Genomic DNA, 22,645 nt, shown 5'->3' on the forward strand with positions numbered 1-22,645 from the left:
AACGCGCGCGCTCACGCACTCTCATCTCTTTTTTAGAGCGCAGCTCTTTGGCGTCCGTTCCTGGGTTTCGCGTCGTCGTTGTCGTTGTTGTCGTCGGCCTCGTAACCAGCTCGCCGACGAATCTGCTCCGCCGCCGCCGCGCATGCGCGCTGTCGGCTCTCCGGGCGAGGGAGGATGATGGAAGGGAGGAGGAGAGACTGTGGAGGAGGGCTGGCTACACAAATGGCTCTTTGGCGTCCGTTCCTGGGTTTCGCGTCGTCGTCGGCCTCGTAACCAGCTCGCCGACGAATCTGCTCCGCCGCCGCGCATGCGCGCTGTCGGCTCTCCCGGCGAGGGAGGATGATGGAAGGGAGGAGGAGAGACTGTGGAGGAGGGCTGGCTACACAAATGGCTCTTTGGCGTCCGTTCCTGGGTTTCGCGTCGGCGTTGTCGTCGGCCTCGTAACCAGCTCCGCCCCCCCTTTCATCCCCCCAGCGCTAGCAGCGACCGACTGATACCGCTTTCGTGAGTCCGCTACCGCACTCACGAAAGATGTCGTGCACTTCCTGCAACTCGCATTAACCGTCCATCAATCCACACCGATGTTAGTAGTGGGGGACTTTAATGTTGACATAAAGACAAACAGCAATTTCCTAACACTTATGCGGGAGAACATCCCGTTCCTCTCGCTCGTAACGCGTCCCACGGCTGTGACAACCTCGCGAGGCACTTGTATAGATCTCGTCTTTGAGAATCAAGCATTGGTGTACCAAGTCGAACATATATCAGTCTATTTCTCCGACCACAAAGCTTCCTTCATGACTGTCAAGAACTGTTAGTGGAGTCTTTGTTGAAGGAATACGTGTGAAAAATAAAAAAAAAATTCTGTGATAGCGCATACATGTGTTGCTCGATTTCTTTGCCTCAATCTATCGAAAAGGTGAAACAGCTTATTTGCTGCGCTCAAATTTCGCATTAGGAAGTAACGTAATCGTCGGTAATTTTTTAAAATATAGCGGGCAATGTAATTTAGAAAAGAAGCTTACCGAATGTTTCATTTGGAAACAGACAATGGGGAACCACCGGTTTATAGTTGTCCATGTTGTTTCGCAAGAGACAAGACAATCAAAATGGCGGGTAGGAGGTGTTCCTGCCGTTCCACGATTCCGTGTCTCTGAACTAAATCACCGTGAGCGGCATTTTCTAAACATGCCCAAGTAACCAGAAATTGCGAGCAATGCCACCAAACTGTAGTTGGAGACCTATGAACTTACCAAGCTGCCCCAACCCTACCCCAACCCGTTCAACAAGAAAAAGCTTGCAAGTTGGAACAAAGCGCCTTCCAACTATACAAGCGTGAAATAAGTTTCTACAGTGCTGAGTAATTTCCAAGAAATATTAAAAATGTGTTAAACTTCAGAGCGAATGCCCAAGCCAATGAAGAGCGACGGAAGTACTCTGCCCATTCTCGAGGTCATTGCACTCGTAGGGGGTCGCCTTTTCGTGGGCTTGCGCGATTGCATCATCTCCTGTGTGGAGTTCTAAAAGAAAGCAGGCGTTTTGCTCCAAAGCAGATCCTCCCTGCATCGCACCCACATTTCCAGAGCCCTCGCTTTCCATTCGCGCACAGCGCATAATGCTGCTACGCGAAGGCAATCCACCAATCACCGAGCCACGCGCCCATGACGTAGCTAGGCTCGGCGGGGTGACACGGGTGGCGAATGTTGTGTACGGAAACAGCATGCGGTCACCCTCTGGCTCAGTTCTTGGCTGGTTAGAACCCATACTCACAAAAACTAACGCCCTAATCAGGGTTTCTTCACGAGATGGCAAATTTTCACTTTATCGGGGCAAAATTTGCTTGTCGACAATAGACGCCCAAGACAATTAAACGCCGGCGTTTATTGTCTTGGGCGTCTATTGTGGACAAGCTGTTTATTCATTTATTTTACAATATGTACTACATAGCGAATACTATAAACGATTAGCCTTGCTCCAGAAGATAAATGAACTAATCAAGGAAGATAAATAAAGATACATATTTTAAAGGATATTTTCAACGCGGATTACAAAACTCCAACCATTTCCCGCGGAAAAACATTCCATTCAGAAATCATGCGAGGTCGGGAAAAGGGGAATTATAAAATGCGCTAATGCCACACTTGTACGCACAGTTTTTTTTTTTACTACTGGCCCTCCTGTTGGAAATATAATGTGGAGCTTTAAGATATTTGCTTTTCTCAACGCCTGTTTGGTGGTGGTAAGGTCAAACAAAAATTTTAGGCGAAGCATCTTCCGACGCTATGCCAACCGAGGTCATGGACGATGTCACAGCTTCTAACACAAAAAATTACTATTACCAGTGATGAACCTTGCGAAGTGCATCTGAACCCTTTCTAGTTCGTCTCTAGGCATTCCGGTACTCGGGTCCCAAGCTACGCAGTCACATTCAACTATGGGCCCTATAAGAGTAAAATGCACTGTCTCATTTTTATACACCACGCCCTTTCTGGTAAGATCACTGAGATGAAACTCTGGCCCTTCTTCGCAAGCGAGTGCTCTCACGGCCGCAGTGCCACGTTGGGATGCATGCAGCTGAAGATACGGGTGATTCGGTGGAATTGACAATGTCTTGGCTCGTATTGCCTTCAAAATTACATCACGAAAGTTGCATTCTCGCCCGAAAGGTGAAGCATCCGTTGCGATAGCAGATTAGTGGAGAGCTTTACGAGGTAACGATAGCGGTTTTATCTGCTGTATAAACTTGTAAACTCAAGCATAACAACTAAATTAGCAAGCATGGTGTAACGCGCGCACGGGAAACATGAAGAAATCTCACTCGATGACCGCGGAAAGTCCGCTCAAAACGCCGGAGCGAGCAAGTGCGGCAGCAGCAGCGAGCGAAGGGACCTTCGTGCTGCGTCTCACATCAACGCGAACTAAGCCGCGGAAACACAGCACGCGCCGGTCTCTGTGCCCGTCGCAGATGGCTTTCATGATACATCGGTACGGGTGTCGAAGTAGAATGCGCCTCCCCCTCCCGGCGTTCACCGTGGGGCCTTGCGCGCGACGGAAGACGGCGCGCTTGCTCGCCGCTTCCCTCCCTTGCGTGTGCGAGGTTAAGCCCCGAACGCCGGCTCACCCTAGCAAGCTTTCCATCGCACAAAGAGCAGACGGCGCGCGGCGAAGGTTGTATCGCCCTTGGACTTAATACGGAACCTCACGGCGACGGCAACGGCCGAAATTCGCCTGGTGTCGCCATATTATTGCTATCGCAATAAAAAACAGCTCTAAGCGAAAGCTGTCTTACAACAAATTATTCGCAAATCTTTTGGTTCTTGGCTTACTTGCTGCCGAAATTAATAGGTGCGAGGACGCGTGAGAGAATAATTGGAGTCCGTGGTCTTGTAAATCAGACACGCTTTTTCAACAAATCTTAGCACAGGACAACATTCTTGCCACTTACTCTCTATTGGGGTCGCTCCTGCCGTGGGATCTGGAAGATGAAAATAATTTTGCAGATAGAAGCAAGCAACTTCCAGTAGAGTCGATCAAATAAAGCTTACGTGGAACCAGAACACACGGCTAAATACACTGCTAAGAGTGCCCAAGCGTGGGCGAAATCATCGGAACAAAAGCGAGCTTATGCTTGACACGATAGACTGGACAAATATAAAAATGAAAACAAGAAAGCCGGTAGAGAAGCTATTTTCAAGCTGCCACGCCAACACACCTTCACCTTCGCGACACCGGAGCTTTGGGAGCGTCGGCGCTTGTGGACGGAATGAAAAACGATCGTGATGAATTCAAAACTAAGTAATAGATTGCGCCAGAAGCTTTTCTTCTGAAACTGCCGGCATTAAAGATGTTCAAATTTCCGAAAAATACTGCCAATTCCGCGACACCGGCTCGGTGTCATCAGCACTTTGGTTTATGGACTATATATCAAGAAAAAAAAGGTGAGACCTTTGTCCCCAATTCTCTCCCTAGAAAAACGCCTAAAATGTGCAAATATCACGCTAAACGAATCATCTTTCGTTTTACGATCACTATGGTTTCACATGAGATACCATATGGAGGCCCACAATACCCGCAATATGGATACCCCAATAAAATCTTAGAAATGAACACCGCGCTGTTGCCATTTACACATCAAACTGGTCGCTCCACCATATTGAGCTGAATATTGAAAAAAGAGAAAACAGAGGCGGCACAGTTGGTCACAGTGAAGAGATCGTGATGTGCGTCAAGCCTGCGTTCGAATGCGACTGTATAGCTCTACGCCACGCAACCATAAAGGTCCCTGCGGTTAAACGCCTCTGCCCCAGTGTGCATTTCTATAGTTGCTCGTAATAACACTGCTGCACCACAAGTATTGAACGATTTACTTACTCGGGAACCCAGTGGGGGCGTAGGGAGCATCTATAAACGAAACGGCGGGGCGAATAGTTAAGGACATGCGTAATAGAAATGTATTCCTTTTTCCTAACTTCTGCGAACCTGGTTTGCAGCATGTATATATACACGGTACACCCACTTTCATAGGAAACAGTGTGTTGTTGGCTTACGTCTCTCGGGCTACATTTAATGTTGTTACATCGAAAGTCTTCAACCCTCTTTCTTCAAAAACTCAGTGTGTTTTAGGAAGAAAGGAAAGGACAGCTAGGTGAGGAAATTTGTAACGTTTAAGGACTTCTTATGGGGGGGGGGGGCGGGGAGGGGAGGTCGGGCATTATGGTCAAACTTTAATCCTGCCGTCGACCTGCTGCGGTGGCGGCTCTGTGAAAACCACGTTCCACTTCGGAAAACAAAATCGGCGGTTAGATTCCCGAGCGTGGTAGGCAGTTGTCCGAAGACAAACAGTTATATAACTGCGCAAACAAACGACCACGGAGAGCGAGCTCAGAGGGACAGACGCAGTCTCCTTCAAGGACTGCGTCTGTCCTTGTGTGCTCTCTCTCTCTCTGTGGTCGTCCATTCGCGCAGTTATAAAACTGTTCGCTAATATGCGCCAGCTCACCGAACCATAAGTTCTTCTAGGCTACATTTGTCCGATGATGTTGATTCGACTCCCTGCGCACCCGCCATCCTGACGTCGCAAGCTAAAGAAACCCATCCCAGCTTGTCCAAATGGATCAGGAACGTTCGAATTAGGCGTGTCTAAATATAGCCCAATGTCAGCTTGATACGCCACAATCCCACTCAACCTCCGATGGAATGAAGGAACTAATCAACCAAAAGTGCCAACGCACGTCCTCAACAAAGTCCCAATGACAGCCGTCAAGAGGAGTCCCCGACTACGAGACGTGTGCGCGAATACGGCGTAAGCTCATTCAAAAATTGGCCTTGACTGACAAACGGCTAATGTTGCGAAAACAGCATGTACCCACATCGCTGGGAAAGAAAGGCGGTTGTAGCAGGCTTGGCTGACTCGAGAACAATGGTTTCCGCTTCTTGGACCTTCGTTTTCGTTATTGTCGTTGCCTTTCTTTGAAATTTGGCACGTGCCCCATGAGAAATAGTGTTGCGAAAGGTTCCCCATCGAAACCGCATAAAATCATTTTTTTCCTGCCAGCTTAACCCTACATAATGCAATTGCGAAAAGAAAAATTTGAAAATAAACGTAAATGTAACGGACAGACGCTGGTATCTTGGCATGGTGATGGCTGTTTCGTCGGTAGGTTGAAAGTGAAACCGAACGCAGCCCATATTGAGGGGATGACGAAGACAGGGGATCCCAAGCAATCATCTTAATCTCTGCCACTATTTCCAAAACACTCGTTTACCGCACACCATAATAAATACAGCAATGTTGGAAGTAAAAAAAAAAGCAGACAGAAACTGTAGTCAACACGTACCCACATAGGGAGGTGCCTTCAATAGTCACCAAAACAATTTTCTTTTCCGTATCTAATAGAACTATACTTTAACGGGGTAAGTACTTCCGCAAACAAAGCTTTTTCGTAAGAAACTAATGCCACGATTCGTTGCATTAAAAAAGGCTGAACCAGAAAATTGACAACATGCGTGCGTGAGCCTTAAACGTGACACATATCCACGTCGTAAGCTTACGTGTGATGTTTTATTATATGTGCGAGACTAAAACTTCCCAAGTAAGAAAAAAAGAACGCGTGACGAAGTTCAGTCCCCTTCTGTTTGCTTCATTTAGTGTCGAAACAAATTTTGCTGGAAGGGGGCTCTTGATCGAGCTCATACATCGGCGCAGGTTGGCCTGGGTGTAATATTGCTATGGAAGTAATATATATATATATATATATATATATATATATATATATATATATAAATATATATATATATATTTATATTTATAATTGTGTTTAACGTGCCAAAACCACTTCCTGAATATCAGGCACGCCGTAATGGAGCAGTCCTCATATTTCGACCACCTGGGGCGCCATCGCAGGTATTCTGTTCGATACGCATTCTGTTCGGTTGCTGCAACGTCACTAAGTTGCAGTATGGAAAATTTGTGATAACGGGGTGGAGAGAGCAAGCAATCAGGAAGCGGTGACCTTACTGGGAGTTTACTTCCGTCGTTTGTCGTCTGCTTGCAGACAGTTTACTACATAACGAAATGTTTCTCGTATTCCAAATGAATGAAACCTTTATCCAAAATAATGTATTTTTTCTTCTCAAGCCCAAACACGTTTTCAAATAGTAGTACGTATGACAACTGCAACTTATAACTATTAGTTTCTTCGCGTCGTCCCTAGGTGGTGTCGCGCACAGCGAGAACAAAAAAGAGAAAGAAATGACCTGAAGAGTGGCGCACTTTTCAAGAGGCAGGGACAACATTCCAGTGGCTCGCTGGCACCGATGATGGGGCCGATTTCGCTGTACAACCAACGAATTATTTTTTTCGAGAAACAAAACGACGCCGGAATTCATTTTCTGCCATTTCTTCAAACGCGCTTCGCACCGCCACCCGCTGTCCTGCTTCCTCTAGAAACGCCAGCGCCACAACTTATGTTCTGCGGCGTCTACTACTTTCTACTTCTTTACTATTTCTGCGAACACTGCTTAGGGAAGTGCAGTGCTCCGCACATTGTGCGCCGTCTCTTAGAATTCAAGCTGTGATGATTCCTTGCAGCCCGAGGCACTGAAGTGGAAGAAATCGAACGAAGAGTTAGCGAAAGCAGGACAACCGCAAACCCTTCGTACTGTTTCTTGCTGCACTTGAGTGCTTTGCGCTGCAAATATCACACCGTGAACTTGGTTATACCGTGGGGGTATTCTTTAAGTGCCCACCTAGTGGAGAAGTTCATTTCGTCTTCTGCTCAAGTTCTGATTAACTGGGCTTAGGGCACGCGTCAGAAGCAGGCCGGCTACCCACACAATCAGCACTTCAGAAGCAGAAGAAATTGACTTGTCCACCGGGTGTACACCTATAGAATATGTCCTGATATGCACTACTATAGACTGTAGAATAAATTACACCAATAAAAGTGAGTATACGGGTGTAAATACGTCTAAAACACGCAGCATTACAGCTTTTTTGGTTGTAAGGCTGAGAGTTAAAGACGCATGCCGTTATTCAGTTTTATTGGTGTAAATATTTCACAGTGTATACACGGAGAAGCGAGAAACGCCTTCGACGATATCTACACGCTGCTGCACGTATCACTGTCACGGTGGTACCGGATTTCTGAGCTGCTGCCGTGTAATGTCCGCGAGATAAGACGGCGCTAGAAGTAGACATAAACACCAACTTGTAAAGAAAAGAAAAGAACACGGAGACTGCCACAGCATGAATAAATACAGTATGAAGTACGCGCAGTTTGCCAATTACCTTCAATAGCGTACTCATGAGTTGCTCTGTCGTATACAGTGAATTATCGACGAACCAAAAGCTTGAGAGATTAATTAAAGGAAAATGAGACATCCACCCGGTCGTAACAGTAGCTACAAAGAAAATCCATACAGGCTTCTTGAAAGAAAAGCCTCGCAGCTGAAGAAAGATTCGTCCTGATCCGGGACTCGAACCCGGGACCATCGCCTTTCCGGAGCAGTCGCTCTACCATCTGAGCTAACCAGGCAGCTAGCAGATGGTAGGGCGAAGTTTAGTTCGCCCACAACTCGAAGCAACGAGCTACAACTATATTCAAGACTTGACCAACCGCACGATGGAACTGCACGCCAGAGACCTCAAGCTCCCTCCCCGAACACAAGCTAGGCAGTACGGGTACTCCTCAGGGTTCGGTCAACTCGCCGTTGCTTTTTAACCTCGTCATGATCGGGGTAGCGAGGGCAGTAGCGGGGACCGGCGTCCGGTATACGACTACGCCGACGACATTACCCTGTGGGCGGCGGGCGGCACCGACGCCAGCATCGAGCAACAGCTGCAAGCGGCGGTAACCGCCATCGAGGAGCACCTTGACGGCACAAGTCTAATGTGCTCGCCCGCAAAATCCGAGCTGTTCGTCCTCACACCGCTTCGACCCGGACGGACGCGCGCTCCCCTTCGGGAATGTGACCACATCAAGATTGTGACTGCATCGGGGCAACGCATCCCCGATGTTCCCAAGATCAGGGTCCTGGGCCTGCTGTTCAAGAAGAGCGGCCGCAACGACGAGACCATCAACAAGCTTACCACCAAGGCAACGGATGCCATCCGGCTCATACACCGAGTCTCTACACGACGGGCAGGCATGTGTGAAGACAGTCTCGTGCGCCTTGTCCAGTCGTTCTTGATCAGTCACATCGACTACGTTGCGGTCTGCCTCAACTGGCAGGTCACTGACAGGACCAAGATCAACACGCTGATCAGGCGGGCTTACAAGACGGCGCTGGGCTTAATGGAGACCACGTGTAAGGCTCGGCTTCTGCAGATCGGCGTTCATAACACCCCAGGAGGAATAGGCGAGGCGCAGTTCACCGCGCAAATGGACCGCCTCTCTACTACCAACACGGGCCGCAGTATACTCACGTACCTGGGTTACAACCCCCAAGCTCCCAGCCTGCAACCATGCGAGATCACAGAGGAGGCGCGGGCCCGCATGTACGTGCACCCCATCCCGAAGAACATGCAACCAGATTACAACCAAGAAGGGCGGCAGGCGCGGGCCGAGGTCCTCACCGAAGAACACGCCCAAGACCCGCACGCCCGGTACGTGGACGCAGCGGAATACAAGTGGGAACGCTTCGCGGCAGTAGTCGTTGCGGCGGCGACCGGCACCAAGACAACGGCAGCGAGCATGTGGTGCATGAACGCCACAGACGCTGAGGAGGTTGCCACCGCTCTGGTGATCAGCGAGGCCGAGTGTCGCACCATGCTCAGCGACTCGAGGAGCGCCGTGCGCACCTTTACCAAGGGGCGAATATGCCCGCCGGCGGCCGCCATCATCGCCAAGCTCCAACTTCAAGACCGCGGCAGCACCACCCGTGTCAACCCAGGCAGCACACCAGCAATGGCCCAACCATGGCCCAATGCTGGCAAAAATTGGTACCAATATTGGACCTATGTTGGCATATTGGCATAGTGCAACCCAATCCAATGCTGGCCCAGCGTTAAAGCCAAGATTGGACCAATGTTATGCCAATGCAGCAGCCATTGTGTTGCCAGCGTAGGACCAGCCTTAAAGCCAAGGTAGGACCAATGTTATGCCCATGCAGCAGCCATCGTGCTGCCAGCGTTGGACCAGCGTTGAGCCATATCGTTGCCATTATTAATGCCAGCTTTGAGCCAATGCCCCTTGCATGACGAATAATTTAGATACGCTGGCTCTAGAGCACGCAGCCATTCTTACCGCAAACCTTTTGCTAGCGGCATTTTTATAGCAATGGTCCTCATACCGTCTTCCTCAATAGTATCTAGGAAAGCTCGACAAAAAGGTGTCAAGAAGCAAACGTCATCTATACTTGCAAATAATAATAAAAAAATACTGAAATTTAACTTTATGTCAGTTTATTTGCGAATAAATTTTCACAAACAGGCATTTTTTGTGGACCTAGAGGGTGACGCTCGGTTATCTTCAAACAGTTTATTTACAGGAACTGCTCTCAGGATAGGAATTGGGCAAGGTGCCAAGGATGGTGGGCTGGCCAGGGGTTTCAGGGCAGGGAGCTAACGTCGGTAGGCAGGTTGGTCCGTGCTTGGATGACGGCGGGCTGATCAGGCCCCCGAGGACCACGATAATGAGGTGGTTTCGTTGAAATTGCTACCACTTCCCAATCGACTTCACCATTACTTGGAGGAGATGCTTGCACTGTAAAATAAAAAGAAATATTATAAGAGATGTTGGTATGACAAATGCATGTGGCAGTGTTTTCTTTTGAAAAATCGCCATACCGCAACAATATTATAAGTCTGAGCAGAAAGTTCGAATGGGTGAATCAAGAAACCTTATTGCAAGAGATTTGTCAGGTAACACTTTATATTATTGCGACATATATGGCATCTTTCGTAGAAGGTGTAACAGAATATTTAAAAAAAACATAAAATGCACAGGATCCGCCCGCCTTGTTTACACCCCACACCTAGTTAGCGTAGCACTTTATAATTAAAAATTTCACCAACATTTGCTACAGCACCAAAAACCTAGTTTCAGATTGTCTTTGACACAATGCGGCCTTCGTGCGAAATTTTTAATATGGAAACCGAGAAGTTCCGTCAGAAAACACTCGCTAAAGAGGCATTTTTTATACGAAAAGAAATACTGCGGGCTGGAAATGATGCTTGACCTAGAACAGTGAGAAGCGCGGTTCCTCGGTATGACTAGCAGGATCAGGCCGCGAGCATGGCTTGATAAAATCATAGTCCTGGAATTTGGGTGAAATACACAGAGATTTACACGTGTTCTACTCCGGGCACTATTCAAAGGCTGCGAATAAAAAGAGCTATGTAATTACAGGCACTCTACATAAACCAGGGCTGTTTCAAAAATATATATACCGCGTGATATTGCTTGGGTGATATTGCTCCTTATAAAACTTATAACATGAACAAAACAAATGCACTCACCATTGTAAGATCCATGCTTCTGTGTATCCGAGTTCATCTCACACCGAAAATGGTGGCCACGATCGCCGACTTCTTTAGTTGTTGTTTAGCCTATAATAATTCTAACACTCACAAAGAATCGCGGCCACTTTGCTGCGTATTTCAATATGTAGGCTTCTCAGTAGGAATGAGGACCGCAATCGAGCATTTTTACGATAGGAGTGCGCTGACAAGAACGGACACGACGGCAAGCACTCAGGCGGTGTTGTACCCAGTCGACGTGCTAGCGATGCATAGAAGAAAAGAGTGAAGGGACAGGGTGAATGAAGAAAACGGCGTAAACGCCACTTTCCCCCACAGGACCTAGCCCGACCGCGTTCTTTGGGAGGTAGCGACCGCGGGAGACAAGGAGGACAATAGTGACCTCGTCGCTTTCCACTGTCCTTCCGAGAGCAGCCAATTCGACACAGCAGCTTGAGTCTGAGCGCTTGACTGACAGCATTGACTAGGTTCACGTGGGTGCGTGGGGGAGAGGCAAGTGGGGGCTGAAGGACGCAAAGTAAGGCCGAAGAAAATCCGGAATGCGCCGTGCCAAATACAGGCAAAGACAAGAGGTTGTTGACATGGAAAAGCCAAAACTTACAATTTTTTCTGTCAGGGGCATTCGTGCAAGGAGCTTACTACACATGCACGAACACATATATTGGAATAGGAACATGATGATTATGTCACCGCAACATGCCATGCATGCTAAACAAACAAACAAAAGTTTCACTAATTCATATACACTTCATCTCGATGCAATATAATACGATTCCATCAGCTCTCTGGCACTGTAATTCTCCATTCTCCTCGGAATGCTGATCCTCTAAAGCCGCGGAGCGTACATGAAAAACATACAGTGCGCAGGAATTTTCGCAATACCGTTGCTTTTTATGCAATGCTAATGTTCCCATGCACAAGCAGTAAAGCAGTGGCTAATTTTATGCGACTTCTGCTGCTTGCTACGCGGTACACTGGGATTGGACCTCTATCACTGAACATTGGATCTCTATCAATGACACAACCACTATTGTGTACTGACTGTGTATGTGGGCCAACATTCGATTTCTCCCAGAATGGTACAACCAATATTGTTTACTGCCTGTGTGATGTGGGCCAACATTGGATCTCTATAAAAATAGCACAGCCAACATTGTTTACTGACTGTGTAATGTGGGCCAACATTCGATCTCTATCAGAATGGCACAGCCAACATTGTTTACTGACTGTGTAATGTGGGCCAACATTGGATCTCTATCAGAAGACACAACCAATATTGTTTACTGACTGTGTACTGTGGGACAACATTGGATCTCTATCAGAAGGGCCCAACCAATATTGTTTACTGACTGTGTAATGTTGGCCAACATTGGATCTCGATCAGAATTACACAACCAATATTGTTTACTGACTGTGTACTGTGGGCCAACATTGGATCTCTATCAGAATGACACAACCAATATTGTTACTGACTGTGTAATGTGGCCCAACATTGGATCTCTATCAGAATGGCACAGCCAATATTGTTTGCTGACTGTGTACTATGGGCCAACATTGGATCTCTATCAGAATGGCGCAGCCAATATTGTTTACTGACTGTGTACTGTGGGCCAACATTGGATCTCTATCAGAATGGCACAACCGATATTGTTTGCAGACTGTGTAATGTGGACCAACATTGGATCTCTATCAGAATGGCACAACCAATATTGTTACTGACTGTGTAATGTGGGCCAACATTGGATCTCTATTAGAAAGGCACAGCCAATATCGTTTACTGACCGTGTACTCTGGGCCAACATTGGATCTCTATCAGAATGGCACAACCAATATTGTTTACTGACTGTGTACTGTGGGCCAACATTGGATCTCTATCACAATGGCACAGCCAATATTGTTTACTGACTGTGTACGTGGGCCAAGATTGGACCTCTATCAGAATGGCACAACCAATATTGTTTAATGACTGTACTGTGGGCCAACATTGGATCTCTATCTGAATGGCACAACCAATATTGTTTACTGCCTGTGTAATGTGCGCTAACATTGGATCTCTATCAGAATGGCACAACCAGTATTGTTTACTGACTGTGTATTGTGGGCCAACATTGGATCTCTATCAGAATGACACAACCAATATTGTTTACTGACTGTTTACTGTGGACCAACATTGGATCTCTATCAGAATGGCACAACCAATATTGTTTACTGACTGTGAAATGTGGGCCAACATTGGATCTCTTTTAAAAAAGCACAGCCAATATTGTTTACTGACTGTGTACTGTGGGCCAACATTGGATCTCTATCAGAATGGCTCAACCAATATTGTTTACTGACTGTGTAATGTGGGCCAACATTGGATCTCTATCAGAATGGCCCAACCAATATTGTTTACTGACTGTGTAATGTGGGCCAACATGGGATCTCTTTTAGAATGGCACAGCCAATATTGTTTAGTTACTGTGTAATGTGGGCCAACATTGGATCTCTATCAGAATGACACAACCGATATTGTTTACAGACTGTGTAATGTGGACCAACATTGGATCTCTATTAGAATGGCACAGCCACTATTGTTTACTGACTGTAACTGTAGGCCAACATTGCATCTCTATCAGAATGACACAACCAATATTGTTTACTGACTGTGTAATGTGGGCCAACAATGGACCTCTATGAGAATGGCACAGCCAACATTGTTTACTGACTGTGTAATGTGGGCCAACATTTTATCTCTATCAGAAGACACAACCAATATTGTTTACTGACTGTGTACTGTGGGACAACATTGGATCTCTATCAGAAGGGCCCAACCAATATTGTTTACTGACTGTGTAATGTTGGCCAACATTGGATCTCTATCAGAATTGCACAACCAATATTGTTTACTGACTGTGTACTGTGGGCCAACATTGGATCTCTATCAGAATGGCACAACCAATATTGTTTACTGGCTGTGTAATGTGGGCCAACATGGAATCTCTATCAGAATGGCACAGCCAATATTGTTTGCTGACTGTGTACTGTGGGCCAACATTGGATCTCTATCAGAATGGCACAGCCAATATTGTTTACTTACTGTGTACTGTGGGCCAACATTGGATCTCTATCAGAATGGCACAACCAATATGCGCGCCATGCTGTTAACCTTAGGGCATTATTGGGCCAGGAATCAGAATGCCACTGCCAAAATTGGAACCACACTGTTAATGTTGGGCCGTCATTGGGCTCATAATTAATAGGGTGGTTCCAACGTTTCCAACGTTGGCCCGACCTTACGTGCCACCTGGGAAGTGGTTCCCGGCGCACGCCGGCGAGTGTGCATCCTCACCGAACCACAATGAGACGGCCCATTCGGCGGCGCGGGGGCTTACCTTCCGCGCCGCGAGAGTGACCATTCCGTGTCGTGGTTCGAAACGAAGTACAGATTGACCAGTTATGCCGAAGTAACCATGTGTACCGTTTAGCTCGACGGACATTGCCGCTCCCCACCCGGCACCCACTCAGGAGGAGGCCATAATCGTAAGGCAAATGTAGACCGCGTCACCCCTCGCCCCCGCAATGCTGCACGTGCTTCACCCAGAGCTCAATCCGAGTGGGCTGTGCGGTGTGTGTGCAGTGGGTCCGGCGGACCAATGGCACTTGATGTGGGACTGTGCCAGGTTCCAGATGGCAGCTACGTCCATGACTAACCCGCCCGAACTTCAAGGTGCACTGCAGTCTGCATACAAGGACACACAACTATGGGCCGTCCAGCAGGCCCGGGGTGCGCTCAAAAAGCACAAGCCTCATGACCAACTACAAACGGCCGCACTGGGGTATGCAGAGTAGGGTATAACCCCGGGTTGACGCTTGGCCAGCGTCACGACGCGGTAAACCGTCGGTTGACGGCACTTTATTGAAGTCATTCCTATCCATATCCTAACTCGAATCAAAGGCAAGAGTTTGACGTAATAGACGTAACTACAGCGAGATACGATATACAGACTGTTCCCAACGCGCAGGTGCCCCAGCCAACCCTATCTGAAAACGGGGAGAGATTATGAAAAGTAGCCACGATGATGTGAAATATTCCGCCGGATGAATTCTCTCAGCTTTTGCTGCTGTTCGTGTTCATTGCAGTTAATAAAGGTGTCGAGCCTGCACTACTCGCTCACCAAGCCATTTGTGCTGACGTGGAACCACTGAGAAAGGATCGCACGCCGCACTCCTTGCATTTTGGCTGGTCGCAAGAAAAGAGCCTGTGCTCCACGTCCATTATGGGAAATGCAGCTTAAGGAACAGGTCGCGGCTTCTAAGCCTGGCTGTTCCTAGCAGAGCCCATTTTATTCTGACTGGTGTCGTCGCTAATGCATTTACAATTGTTTATCGCGTATTTCTCTATACATAAGCTCTTTCGAGGAAGTTGCGTGCCGCTAAACAATATGCTAATCCGTTCTGGAACACGCAAGTAAACCGAGTGCGTTTTTACAGCTAAGCTGTCTATGACTAGGATCTGGTAAAAAAAAATGAAGTGTACGCGATGCTGACAAAAACAAATCATCATGTGGGCCGATCCTGGTGATAGTGCAGAGAGGGTCCAAGCTCAATGGCGTTACCCCTGTGCACTCGGGGACCTGTAACGCACCATTGAACTACCCTTGTCACACGTGGGACACAAAGAGGTTCCAGGCACAAGGATAAGAACAGATGTTTTTTTTTTTAAAGCTCGGCGCAAACCACACAAACGAGCTAGTGCCACTGGTCGCGCGTTCGTCGCCAACTTCTTCTACAGCCGGCAAGAGAATCTCGTAATTTGGCAATGGAACTGCCGATCACTACATAACAAACATGGTGCACTTACACAATATATCAAGGTGGCGCTCGTCCCACCTGACATTATTTGGCTCCAGGAAGTGGGGAAAATGCGGATACCTATTGGGGGCTACCGTTTTTACAGCGATTCGAGCTACCCTGAAAAGGCAGCATTGGCCCGCAAGGACCTGACGATCACTGTCGGCACAGCACCTGGCGTAGAAATCCACCACCAAATACTCACCATTTGGCCAGTCAAGAAGGGTCGTCCCAAGTGCCTGATAACCAACGTATATAGCCCCCCTAGGGATAAGAGGGCCGATTTTTCATTAATTTTAAGTCACGTATCTACCTTGCTCCCAACGAAAGACCGACTAATCTTTCTCGGAGACTTTAACGCTTGGCACTCCGCATGGGGTTATCAACGCGACACCGTCAAGGGCTTCAATCTACTACGAGAAACTCCATCCCACGAACTTGTACTGATTACGCAGCCAGGCACTCCTACAAGGATAGGAAACAGCGTTGCCCGGGACACCCCGCCGGACCTTACGTTTGTCAACAATGAGACGGGGGTCAACTGGTGTAACCTGGACAAAACTCTAGGTAGTGATCACTATCTATTGTGCGTCAATGTTAACACAGCTAAAGTTCGACAGCCACTAGGGGTGGCGAGGCTCACTGATTGGAAAAGGTACAGAGAACAACAGCAGGCTGCTTCCTCATTTCCAGCCACGGCCACAGGTTGGACAGCTTTTCTCAAGGAGGCCCATGCTGCCACCACGAGAGAGATCAAGACCACAACGGAAGCACCAGCAGTAGACAGCCATCTCGCCCACCTCTGGGAGGCCCACAGAAGCCTCACCAAACGCTGGAAGCGGCAGCGGCGTAATCGCAAACTTAGGCGCCGAATAGCCTTGCTGGCAAACGAAGCTAACACCTATGCGAAGGCGCTGAATAATCAAAATTGGCGCAGCTTCTGCGACTCTCTCAGAGGCACCCTCAGCACCAAGAAGGCCTGGTCCATTCTTCGGTGCATGTTAGATCCAACTAGCACGCGCACCGAGACGTCTAACGGCATGCGGCGGCTGTTAGGAGAATACAAGTGCTCAGAACAAGACCTACTCGAGCACCTGAAACGCACCTACACCGGCGCTGCCCAGACATCTTCAAGCATTATGAGAGAATACCAAGGACAGGATAACTCGAGCTTGAACGCCCCCATCACGTTCTCAGAGCTCTACGCAGCAGCACAAACCTTCAAGAAGAACACGGCTCTTGGACCCGACCAAATCACCAACGCAATGCTGCGCAACCTTAGTGACATAGCCCTACAGCACTTAGTCGACTTCTTGAATGAACAGGTCTGGCGACTGGATGGAAGACTACCGCGAGAATGGAAGGAGGCAGACATCGTGCTTATACCAAAACCGGGCAAGCCCCGCGAGGTCAACCATCTCAGGCCCATATCGCTCACGTCTTGCATGGGCAAGCTCTTTGACCGAGTAATTCTAACCCAACTCAAAGCCCACATCGAATGAAACTCACTCTTCCCCGAATCCATGTTCGGTTTCCACCGGAGAATCTGTGCACAGGACATCTTTCTTCTATTAGGAGATGAGGTGCTCGATCCTCCTCCGGGCAGTATGGACAGAATCCTGCTAGCACTCGATGTCCATGAGGCATTTGATAACATCTCACACACTACAATACTAGACGGACTACGAGATGTCGGGTATGAGAAAGAGTATTTCATTACGTTCAAGACTTCTTGAGCAGCTGCTCCGCGGAAATAGGACTGGGTTCAGCACGTTCTGCCCTGTATCGCCTACCAGATAAGGGCACTCAAGGATCCTTATTGACACCACTTCTTTTTAACATCGGCTTACGTAGAATGGCCCTGGACTTAAAGAACCGGGACCTTGGGTGCGCCATATATGCAGACGACATTACACTCTGGGCCTGAAAAGGATCCTACGGAAACTGACAGGACACGCTTCAACAGGCCATCAACACCATTGAAAGCTATATGAGGCGAGCAGGCAGAAGGTGCGCTCCAGCGAAATCGGAGTATATTCATATCAGACCTAGACATACCCTAGCGACCTGGGCTCCGGATCTGCAGCTCACCTTGGAGGGAGAGCCCATCAAGAGGATATCCCACCTGCGCGTACTGGGAATGTGCATTCAAGAAACGGGCAGCGTTAGCATAGCGCTCTCCAATCTCAGACGCACTGTTCGGAGCGTAACTGGGCTTATTAGCAGAGTTGCACGCAGCCGAGAAGGCATGACCGAAGCAGACACCATGCAACTAGTAAACGCCTTTGTCATTAGTCGTCTAACGTACGCTCTGCCTTTACGAACCACGCGGCGTAACGACGTCGAACATGCGGATAAGCTCATAAGAATCGCCAGTAAAGAAGCACTCGGCCTGCCTGAAAGCACAAGCACGATCCGACTGAACGAATTAGGAATGATGAACACTTTTGAGGAATATGCAGCGGCCACTCCAATGGCGCAGCGTGAACTGCTAAACACGACACCTCAGGGACGCTCGGTTTTACAAAGACTTCACTATCCAGTGACACCACAATATTGCGCCGACGGAATAATACTACTGTCATCTGAAATCCGAGAGCGGATCCACGTGGCGCCAATCCCCCGTCACATGCACCCAGTCCATCATGCGGCACGGAGACGCGCGTGGGCAGCCACCTTACTAAGGCGGCGAAGCGATCCGGATATTTACTTTGCAGACGCGAGTTCGTATAACAAAAATACAGGCACCCTCAATACATTTGCAGCAGTCGTGACTAGCCAAAGACGAACAACCGTAGCAGCATCTATACACACGAAATCGGTGGCAACTGCCGAAGCTGTGGCCATAGCCCTGGCTATACGCGCCGCGGAAGCTAAGGGCCAATCGGCCTACGTGCTGACAGACTCGCAGGACGCCTGCCGCCTCTTCCTTGGGGGGGCTTTACCGGGCTGCGTCTTCCGCATCCTAGGAACGGAACTCACCGTGGATCATTGCGTGACCTGGTGCCCGGCGCACACAGGGATAGCGGGGAACGAATGGGCGGACCGCTTGCCTCGAGGCATGACAGGCCGAGCCGCGGGCCACACCGCCCGAGAGAACACCTCGACACCCGGTGCGCCAAGAGAAATCCTCGAATTACAACGGCTAAGTAGGCGAACCAAAGCCCTTCCTCACCCAGAACTCGACAGCAGGCAAGCACGGGACTGGCGCCATCTGCAAACAAACACTTTCCCACATTTATATAGGCTACAGAAAATGCACCCAGACAAATAGAGCAACACATTGCCGTGGTGCGAAGGAACACCGACATTGGAATACATAACATTCCAGTGCGCGTTACGTCCGGCGACTGCCCCCTCGCCGCTGCTAGACAACACTCTACATAACTGGTCGTAGGAGGTGCGACTCGCGGAAGTGGAATTGGGAAGCCAACTGGCGACGCTTGAGCAGGCCCGGCGAGCCACTGTAACCAGCGGCGCCCTGGAGGAGGGGCTCCACCCACCATAACCAAGTAGCCTCTATCACAATAAACGTTCACTCTCTCTCTCTCTCTGGCAGCACTTCTTGCGCCAGCAAGAACAGACGTCACATGCAAAGAGCAGACGTCGAGAACCCGCACGGCGAGCAGCGCGGCGTCGAACACAAACGTAAAGGATGCGAACGCGAACGCGGTCGCGGACGAAGATTTGATGTTGTTGTTGTTGTTGTCCTTAGTGGCCGTGGCACATACCCACAGTGGGGGATTGTCCAAGAATCGGGCGGTTTAATTAGGTGCCTTAAAAAAATAACGATAACAAGGGAGTTAACAATTTGGGCGCGTGAGTTTAAAAGTAAACGTTTTGTGTTTGGAGAAAAAAAGAAAATAATCAGACGAAAACCGGGTATAAGATAATAATAATAATAATAATAATAATAATAATAATAATAATAATAATAATAATAATAATAATAATAATAATAACAATAATAATTAATAAAAGATAAGAAATAAAAAAAGCTATGGTTGGGAGGGAGAATTATCAATCAAACATGGAAATCGATTGGTTTCAATGAGGTAATTTTGGATCGCCAAGCAAACATTTCTGTTGCTGAACCCAACAATGGAGGCTCCAAAAGATAGGATCACAGGCACTGATAAAGTTAGACCAATAGAGCGAAGCGGGATTTCGAGTAGTCGTTTTCTTATAATAGAAAAACGTCTGCAAGACAACAAGAAATGGTCTATTGTCTCCGCTTCGCCACAGAATGAGCATAATGGTGAGGGGACCAGACCAGACCTGTGGAGGTAGAAGTTCAATGCAGGTATACGGCAGCGCAGCTTCGTGATGGACACTTCAATTTTCCGTGTTCGGCAAAAATCTCTGTTCCAAAGGTGCAGGAGATGTCCGTAATCTAGAGTTAGTAATTGCGGAGCCTGATACTGACTGTATAATGATACTCCTGCGAAATCTAGCTGCAGTAGCATAAGCAGTCAAAGGGCAGCAAGGAAGAATCGGGCCACTTATCGATGCCTTGGCTAGAGAGTTTGCAATTTCATTAATGATTATTCCTTTATGGCCAGGCACCCAAATGAAACGCACGGTTCTCAAGTAACCAGGTACCAATGATTGAAATGTCCTCATCACGCGAGAATCACTAGAAGCAGTGAGGGATGAGCACAATGATAAAGAATCAGTGACTATCACGGCTGACGTAATTGATGGTCCTAATTTGCGTAATGCCAGCACCACGGCCATGAATTCGGCTAAAAAAATCGGTATGAAATCTGGCAGCCGAAGAGAAATGTCCAATCGAGAATCGGGGAAAAAATTCCTACACCTGACTTTTTTTCACATTGTGAAGCATCTGTAGCAATTACAACGTTTGTTTGAAGGTTTTTCAGGTGATCTTGTAATATACCGTCTAGAATACGGTGTGGAAGTAATTTTGCATTATTAGGAAAGATGTCATCAAATTGAATATCCGTGGCAACAGCTCTGTTGGTAATAGGATCTCGATCGTGCAACGGCGCTCTTCTTTGCCTGTTCAGCAATATGCGCTTTCCCTGTGGCACACCAGGTGTCGCACCATCGATTGCAACGTATACATCTGCGTTTGCAAGTTGACATAGGCGGCCTTACGCTCCCGGCAACACTGAGTCCACTACCTTGTATTCTAGTACACTGTAGCTTGGTGCTAGTAACAAACAATTTCGACGCCATCTATAATTTCTGCACCGCAATAGCATCCGGCTTCTCCCCCCCCCCCCGCCCCCCCGCCCGAGACACATATGTAGGAGCGCATTATCAGAAGCGTCTCAGCGTTTCCTCTCTATCTCAACCATACGTTGTTTTGGGCAGAGAGTATCATACCTGTGGTTTTGTGGCTTCCATTGCTGCAACGAGCGCTGTGCGCATGCGCAATGGCGTCCGCTCTGAGCTGCTTTCTGCAATTCCACGTCCATGTGCTACGCACTGGTCACAGCGGAACAGACAGCAAACTTGAAGCTAAATCTGACCCTTTCAAATGCGAGGGCGTTTTTTTTTTATACCTATACCCCAATCTGGCCTGCCTATGTGTGCACTTATAAGAATACGGCGTCGAAAAAGAATTAGGAAAGAACACGTGTGTGCGATTCAGAGCAGTAGCCGAAGAGAGACCGCCATTCAAGCTGCGCTTTGTAGCAATGGCATGGCGAACTGGGCAGGTTGGTTGACGTTCATGTTTGAGATTTGATTGAAGTGCACATAAGACACAGATAGGGAGCCAGACAGGAAGACGCTTGCCAAGCAAACAGGATGGTGCTTGACAGCAGAAGTGCCGTCCTGCCTAGCTCCCAATTTGTCTCCAATCGAATTTGTGTCCAATTGTTGTCCAATGTATCCAACTGTTCAATCGAATTTCAACCATGAGCGATTTGTTTCCGCATGTATCGGGGGTGCCTCGATGAACAGGCTACGCGCGCTACTTTGACGCCGTCTCGTTGCCATCGTTGCCTGCGCGGCACGCTTTTCGCCTCACGCTTTGGCCATACCGTCCTCCTCCGCTTTCCACTTCACTCTCTCCTCGGTAATCCCGTCTTTCATCCGCGCTCGCTCTTTCATCCTTTGCTGTGCTCGTTCGCTCGGTTACGAGGACGCCGAAGGACGACGCCGACGCAGACACTCGCCGCAGGATGGGGCGTCTAAGAGCTGCGCTCTAAGGGAACTTCAACAGTCAACCTTTAGCAGGACGGTAGGGTGTATGCAGCAGGAAGTGTTTCGCTGGCTCACTCCTAGATAGATAGAATAAACTTTAATGTCCAACGGAAAAGGTGATCTACCCACCCCCCGACGCGCAGGTCAGGGGGCGAGTGCCGCCGCCTCAGATGCAGGCTGGGAGGTCTTGGGTCCCAGCAGCCTCTTCGGCCAGTTGGACGAGCCGGAGCTGGAGCTCAGAGTCCGAGCTGCGCAGCAGGGTCTCCCAGGTGTCTCTGCCACCTATTTTGTGCGTTCCCCCGGGAGAGTACGGACATTCCCATATTATGTGGTCGAGGGTCCCTCTCGCCCCACAAAGATTACACTTATCGCTCCTGGCCTCGGGGAACATGTGGTTCGCCATAACCGGGTGCGGATATGTATAAGTTTGTAGTCGTCTCCACGCGACTGCTTGTCTGTTGTTTAATCCTAAGAAACAACATTTATTCACGATACAACAGCGAATCCCACTCCCTTGCGACAGGAATCCCCGAACCATTCAAGCTATGACGAAATCAAAGCATGCATCAGCTGCTTCCTCGTGCTGCTCCGCTTCACCAGCTTGGAGCAAACCTAGGTGTCATCGTTTTTATTCCGACCAACATTGTAGGAACA

At 48.4% G+C, this 22,645-nt stretch overlaps 1 long non-coding RNA gene across 1 annotated transcript; it reads right to left on the bottom strand.

Annotated features, from left to right (window-relative positions):
- Positions 1-3,445: 3,445 nt before the first annotated feature.
- Positions 3,446-5,459, bottom strand: LOC139048894 (uncharacterized). Its single transcript, XR_011508027.1, has 3 exons — positions 5,370-5,459; positions 4,372-4,401; positions 3,446-3,475 (listed from the first exon to the last, which is right to left on the bottom strand). It is a non-coding gene; the product is annotated as an uncharacterized lncRNA (long non-coding RNA).
- Positions 5,460-22,645: the final 17,186 nt, after the last annotated feature.

The sequence above is a fragment of the Dermacentor albipictus genome, chromosome 8, assembly GCF_038994185.2.
Source record: "Dermacentor albipictus isolate Rhodes 1998 colony chromosome 8, USDA_Dalb.pri_finalv2, whole genome shotgun sequence".
Lineage (NCBI taxonomy): Eukaryota > Metazoa > Arthropoda > Arachnida > Ixodida > Ixodidae > Dermacentor > Dermacentor albipictus.